We start from the raw sequence: 6962 nt of genomic DNA, 5'->3' as shown, positions 1-6962 counted from the left end.
GACGCATTTAGGGTCAAACATAACCTTTATAAGCTTATATACCACTTTTTTTTTCATTCGCTAACAATTTCTTACGGATTACAACGAAACCGTAAAAAAAAAAAAATTCATAACCGTCAATGCAAAATAAAAAAATTAATTTTTATATTTTATATTAAATAAAAAATATTTTTCAACTCGAACGCCAAAAGAAAAAAGGAAAAATGGAATGAAAAAAAATTTCTTATTACGTTTTTATTTAAAAAAAAAATTAAAATAAAAAATGAAAAATTCATAAAAAAATCTTTTGGATATTTTTCCCCGTGAAAACGAAAAAAAAAAAAAAAAGGAAAAAAGGAATGGAAAAGGAATGGAAAAAGGAAAAACATTTCATTTTTAATTTAAGAAAAGGAAAAAAAAATAAAAACATAAATTACGAGTGGATATTTTATATATATATATTTTCCTTTGTTTTGTCAACCTGATGGAAAACGGTTATGAACGGGGAAACTTTCTCAAATGAATTATGAGGATTTTCATTTTTAACAAGAATATTATTATTATTATTATTCTTAACCAAAGGTTTAAATCATAAAAATTTCAACTTGTTTGTTTGTTTGTTTTTCGAGTGTCATCATGTACTTCAGAAAAAAAAAAATTTTACATCGTTTTTTTTTAAAAATATTTTTCCTTTTGTTTTAATTAAGTGACGGGAGAGGAGGATTTTCTTTTTTAAAAACTATTTATGTAGGATTACGTAAATGATGATGACGTCGATGACGATGGCAATAACGATAATGATAATAATAATAATTAATTTAATTTTAATTTAAATGAATGAATGAATGAATTTAAGGGTCAATTGAAAGGGGGATAATTTTTTTTTTATTCCGTACCGACATTTTGATTCTATAATTAATTATTATTTTTATTATTTATCAAATTAAATAAATGTTTTTAAATGACGTCATTGTCGTTGTTATCATTTCTTATCAATCATTTATTTATATTATTTATATTTTATATTTATATTTTATATTTATATTTTATTTTATATTATTTATATATATTTATATTTTTTGCGTCGTCGTAAGTTAACGTCACGAATTTTTTTTTTAACGTCGTCGGAAAATTTTTCGTTTCGCGCCATTTTATTACGGCGTTTGTTAATCTATTACTTTGTAGTTACAAAAAAAAAGGAAAATTGCTAACAACAAACAACAAACAACAAAACCATTTAATATCTTGCAACAACAATGAAACACGAAAAAAAAGAAAGGATAATAAATAATCTTTGAGTTTTTTATAATATCTCGTTTGTTTATCCATTTTTTTTTCTTTTTCCCCTTTTCAACTTTCTTTAAATCTTATATATCACCTGTTATTATTATTATTATCATTATTAAAAATGACGATATTTATCATTTTGTAAGAGAGAAAGAAAGAGAAAGGAAGAAGGAAAATATTTTAACGTTTGTTGTGAGTAAAAAACCGACGTCGGGCGATTTCGATTACGAAAAAAAAAGAGGAAAAATTCAAAAAAAAATTTTGGAAAAACAAACAAACAAACCAACGTTTCCCTTCCTTCCCTTTCTCCCTAAGAGACAAACATTCGATTCCCATAATAATAATGATTGGGTTGATAATTAAAACGAGATAAAAAAAAAGTCATTCGAGTTTTCCCATTAGAAAAAAAAAAGTTAATTTCCTTTATTTAGATAAATAAATCTTTTATCATTCGTGAGTGACGACAATAATGACGACATGACGATAGTGACGTCATTTAAAAACTATCGAAATCAAAAAAAAAAAAAATACATTTCCTCGTGTGTGTCCGTGTGTGATATTTTTTTTTTTGATCCTGTCGTGATGCTGATTTTTTGACTTTTTACCTAACGGAAAAATTGATTTTTAGTATTATTATTATTATTATTATTTTCCTGTCGTTCCAGAAACCTTTTGTGAAAGAAAAGAAAAAAAATTTTTTTCTTTTCTTTTATTCTTATTGTATTCCTTCCTCCCCGTTTCGACTCAAAAGTTTTGTTCTTTTTTTTCTCTCTCTTAATTCTATTCATCTTTTTTTTTCCTTCTTTCTTTCTTTCTTTCTCTAAAATTTCAATAAAAATCCCTTTTTCAACTCCACGTCGACGACGACGAGGATGATGATGATAATAATAATAATGATAAAGACTTTACAATCTTAAAATGGCGAGATAAAGAAAGATGGAGGAAAAGGAGGAAGAGGAGGAAATAAAATCTGGGTAAACCGGGTAGGATTTATATGGAATTATTGAAAGGGAAATAACCTGCATATTCAATGTATTTAATGAGGGTGAATGAAACATGTCGACCTTTTTCTAAAACCTTTTCACTTTTTTATTCTTCTTCCTTCTTACCATTATTATTATTATTATTATTATTATTATTATCATTATTATTTTAAATAATAAAATTAAATATCGATAAATAAATAAATTAATAATCAAATTAATTTTATTTATTTATTTTTTTAAATTTATTTTTTGAAAACGTTAAAGAAACGACGACGCCATTTTGTTTTTTTTTTTTGTTGGCTATACGTATTCGATTGTTACGTCGAATAAAAATTTTCATCGACTGGAAAATAAAAAAGAAAATTTATTTTGAAATTTCATTGGATTTCATTCATTTCGTTGGTGGAAAATTTATTATTATAATCTGGGCTGAAGAGGTTTCGTCACGAAACGAAATAACCGGAGAAAAAAATACAATAATAATAATAATGAAAAGGTTGTGCGTTTGGATTTTCCATTTCCCCCCACTCCACCTCACCACCCCCCACTCCCCATATTTCACCGCGTCTTCATGTGTTTGGGTAAATTTACACGGATATTTTAAACGTTTCTACAAACTCGTAGAGATTTTTTTTTTTTAATCGTTTTTTCTTTTACTTTCGGTTATTCGATATTCGATTAATCGATTTTAATTTTCTCGCGAGATTTGTTTAAGTGATTTAACAAAAGATTTTTTGGTTACTTTTTTTTTTCTTTTTTTTTAATCAAAGTTAATTTGAAACGATTCCAAATTTTCCATTTATTATCCTGTTGTTTGTTGTAATTTTGTCGTCTTTCATTGTCTTTCATATGTGTTTGTACGTTTGCCCGGTCGTTTGTTATATCGCACACGCACACACAAAACTTGTCGAGGTATTGATAAATTTTTCAATTAAAGGAAACTTGAAAAAGGACGATTATTGGATAAATTGATTCGATGATGATGGGTAAATCAGTGTAATTTAATTTTTTTTTTTTCTTTTTTTCTCTTTTTTTTTTGTTCGATTACTTTCGGTCGAGGGATAGTCGATGAGATAAATTTACGGTTTAATTAAAATCATTCACTCATTCATTCATTCATTCATTCACTTCCGAACGGACCCACAAAATCAAAAAAAAAATTTTTTTTTCTTTTGTCGTTTGTTGTTGTTAAATTTAATAATAATTTGATTTGTTCAATCGAATCATCAAAAAATTTAATTTCTATTTTTTTTTTTTTATCAACGATAACGTTATCAATTTGTTATCTTTATCAATTAATTATTATTATTATTATTATTATTTTTATATCGTAAAAACAAAAACAAAATCGGAAAATTTCATTAAATAATTTTTTTGATGTTTTTTTTTTGTTTTTTTCATTCCCAAAGGAAAAGAAAAGCAATCATTAAAAAAAAAAAAAAAAAAAGCAGAAGACGAGAGTGAACGAAGCGCACTCACTCGATGTCGCATGTAATTATAATGAAATAATAATAATAATAATAATAATATTATTACGTGGAGGCTTAAGTGATTGTTAAGGATGAAAAAAAGAAAAAAAAAATTTTTTTTTTGTTACAATTATTATTATTGTTATATTATTATTATTATTATCATCATTATTATCATTATTATTATTTTTTATAATAAGGGAAGTAGGAAAAAGTAAAAAGAAAAGAAAAAATTTACGTTTAAGTGGTCCTGGAGAAGAAGAGGAAAGGAGAAAGGCAAACAACAAAATCGTCATTACTGTAAATAATTTCATAAAATAATAATAATAATAATAATAATTCTGACACGTTCATTTTTTTTCTTAAGGATTTGTCGGATTCGTACGTTCGACGCGAAACGTTCGAAAAAAAACATAAAAAAGAAATCGTAATAATTTCTGCTAAGGCGGAAATGACGGCGGAAAAACGGCGGCCGGGGCTCATTAATTAATTTTTTAACTGTCGTTAATTACGTTTTAAAAACTGAACAATAAATTAACAATAATAATGATGATGATAATTTTTCCTCTTTCACTCCCACCCCCACCCCAAACTCCCACTCCCTTCTCATTTTTTCCTTTTTTCATCATTTTTCACCCTTTAAAATAAATTTTCTTTTGTTTTTATTTTTATTTTCCCTTTTGATTGTTTTTATATTATTTAAATTGTTTGTATTTTATAATAATTAATATGAATGCTGGAAAATTCTGCAAAAAAAAAAAAAATACGCGAAACCGGAAAAGCTGAAAATAATAATAATAATAATTTATTTTTAATGATTTCTTTTTTTTTACTTCAAAAATTTTTCCGATCGTGTTATTCGAAATTAAATTATCGAACAAGAAAGTAGAGAGAGAGATAGAGAAAAAGAGGGGGGAGGGGAGAAAAGAAGAAACAATCAAAGAATGACAGTGAATGAATGAATGAATAAAAATCCAGAATGAAAGAAAATAATAATAATAGTATCAATGACTCATTTACCGAACCGCCTAAACTTGAAATTTATTTTATTATTATTATTACTATGAAAGTAAAAAGAAAATTAAATTTGAAACGAGGATAAATTTTCTATTGGATGGAAAGAAAAAAGAAAAAAAGAAGTTTGTTTTTTTTTCCTTTGAAAAGTCAACCTTGTAAAAGGAAAAAAAGGAAAAAAAAGGAAGAAAAAAAAATTAAAGAACAAATAAGGTTAAAAAAAAAAAAAATGTAGGAACGTTTACGGTCAAGTCGAAAGGAAATTTATGAAGTTTCCCTCTCTCTCTCTCTTTTTCTCTCTCTCACCAATGGGGCACTACGAAATAAAAAAATTAGATTTTTTTTTCTTCTTACTTTTTCCTTTTCCGGTTTCGTTTAAAGATCAAATTTCTTGGTTTTGACACTTGGATCGAAAAAAATGTTTGCTTTACGTCTCATCCAATCATTTATAATAACTTTTTTCTTCTGCTTCCTCTTCTGCTTTTCCTTCTGCTTCCTCTTCTTCTTCTGCTTCTTCAAGGGGAGGTTAAAATATAAAAAGTTTTCGGATAAAGTTTAACTTTAAACTAAATTACATTACACACATATATACGTCGGAAGGCATCAACATTTTGTTTTGTTTTTCCGGCACGAAACCTTTTCAATCTCTCTCTCTCTCTCTCCGGAACCTTTTTTCTATGAGAGAGAGAAAATTTTACCGGATGTGAAAAAAAAAAAATTCATCTTTTTCAAACAACCCACTCAATTCTTTTACGTTTTAATTATTAAAAATACGGAAAACTTTTTTTTTTTTTTTACAGAAAAATAATAATAATAATAATAATGATGATGATGATGATGATGATAATTTTAATTTACGACCACCGTTGAATTTATTACTCACCAAAATTTTTTTTTAAAAGAAAAAGTGGAGGGGGGGCGAGATAGAATGAAATGGAATAATAATAAAAGTTTTTCCATTAAACGTTTTTTCATCAAATTATTATTATTATTATTATTATTTATTAATTAAAGAGAAATTTAACGTTAATGCTGGTGATGTTGTTGCATTGTTCAGAAATGGTTTTTTTTTTTTTTAAATTTATTGTTCAGCAAGTAAAGAGAAACCGAGCGGAAGACAAAAAAAAAGATTAAAAAAAAAAATTTTCATTTGAGAGAAAACTTAACCGTTGGCACCTGGTTACATTGATAAGGGTATTATTATTAAAAAAAAAAAAAACTACCCCAAGTGTGGATAAGAAAATGGAGGAAGAAGGTCGTATCCCTTTTCTAGAATAAGATTTCCTCCCGGAGGAGAGAGGGGTGGGTGGAAAATGAATAATAATAATAATAAAAAAAAAATTTTTTTGTTACGTGGTGAAAGTAAGTCAGTTATTTGCCAAATGTTGCAACCTATTTAACTCGAGTAACTGGAATTTTATAGTTTTAAATCGTTTCGTTTCAAAAAAAAAATTTCTCCCCAACCTCTTCCCTCTTCTCCCCCCTCCGGAGTAGGAAAAAGTTTTAAAAAATTTTTTTTATTGAAATAAAATGCGAAGAAGAAAAAAAGGGAAAGAAAATACAAAAGGTTCATTTTAAAAAAAAAAATTTTCTTTTTTTTTATGGGGGACTGATGGGTGAGGGGAGGATAAAAGGTTTTCATATATATATAAAAGAGATCTGGAATGAAAAAAAAAAGTAGTGGGGGGAGAGAACGTTTAAATTTTCAATTCACGGTCAAAAAGAAAGAAGAAAGGAGGAGAAAAAAAAGATTTTACGATGATTAATTAAAACAATTAACTTAAATAATGTTCATTGAAATTCTTTTGGGATATAAAAAGAAAGAGAGAGAGGGGAGGAGGAGAAGGGGAAGTTGGGAGGGGTTTTTTGAAAAACGTGGAGGTGCAAATGATTTCTATTATGCGACCCTTGAAAATGAGAAAGAGGGGGAAGGGAGGAAAGAAAATCCTATAAAGATTTACGAACATGAGGGTTGGTTGAAAGAAATTCATTTTTTTTTTCCTTTCACACACATATATATATATTTAAGACAAAGGAAGTTTTTCATTCAAAGGAAAATCGTGATTTCGTAACATAACTCTCGAAATTTTTGTTAAAAAAAAAAAATATTTATTATTACGTCTCCATCGGTTATAATTTCATAAATTGTTTTATTAACATCTGGGAAAAATATCCTCCCCCCGAAAAAACCAGAAAAAAAAAAATTGAAAAAAGAAATTGAAAATCG

This window comes from Pediculus humanus, genomic scaffold, assembly GCF_000006295.1.
Source record: "Pediculus humanus corporis 1103172108185 genomic scaffold, whole genome shotgun sequence".
Taxonomy (NCBI): domain Eukaryota; kingdom Metazoa; phylum Arthropoda; class Insecta; order Psocodea; family Pediculidae; genus Pediculus; species Pediculus humanus.
The sequence above is the reverse complement of the archived record's forward strand: the minus strand, read 5'-3'. Positions refer to the sequence as shown.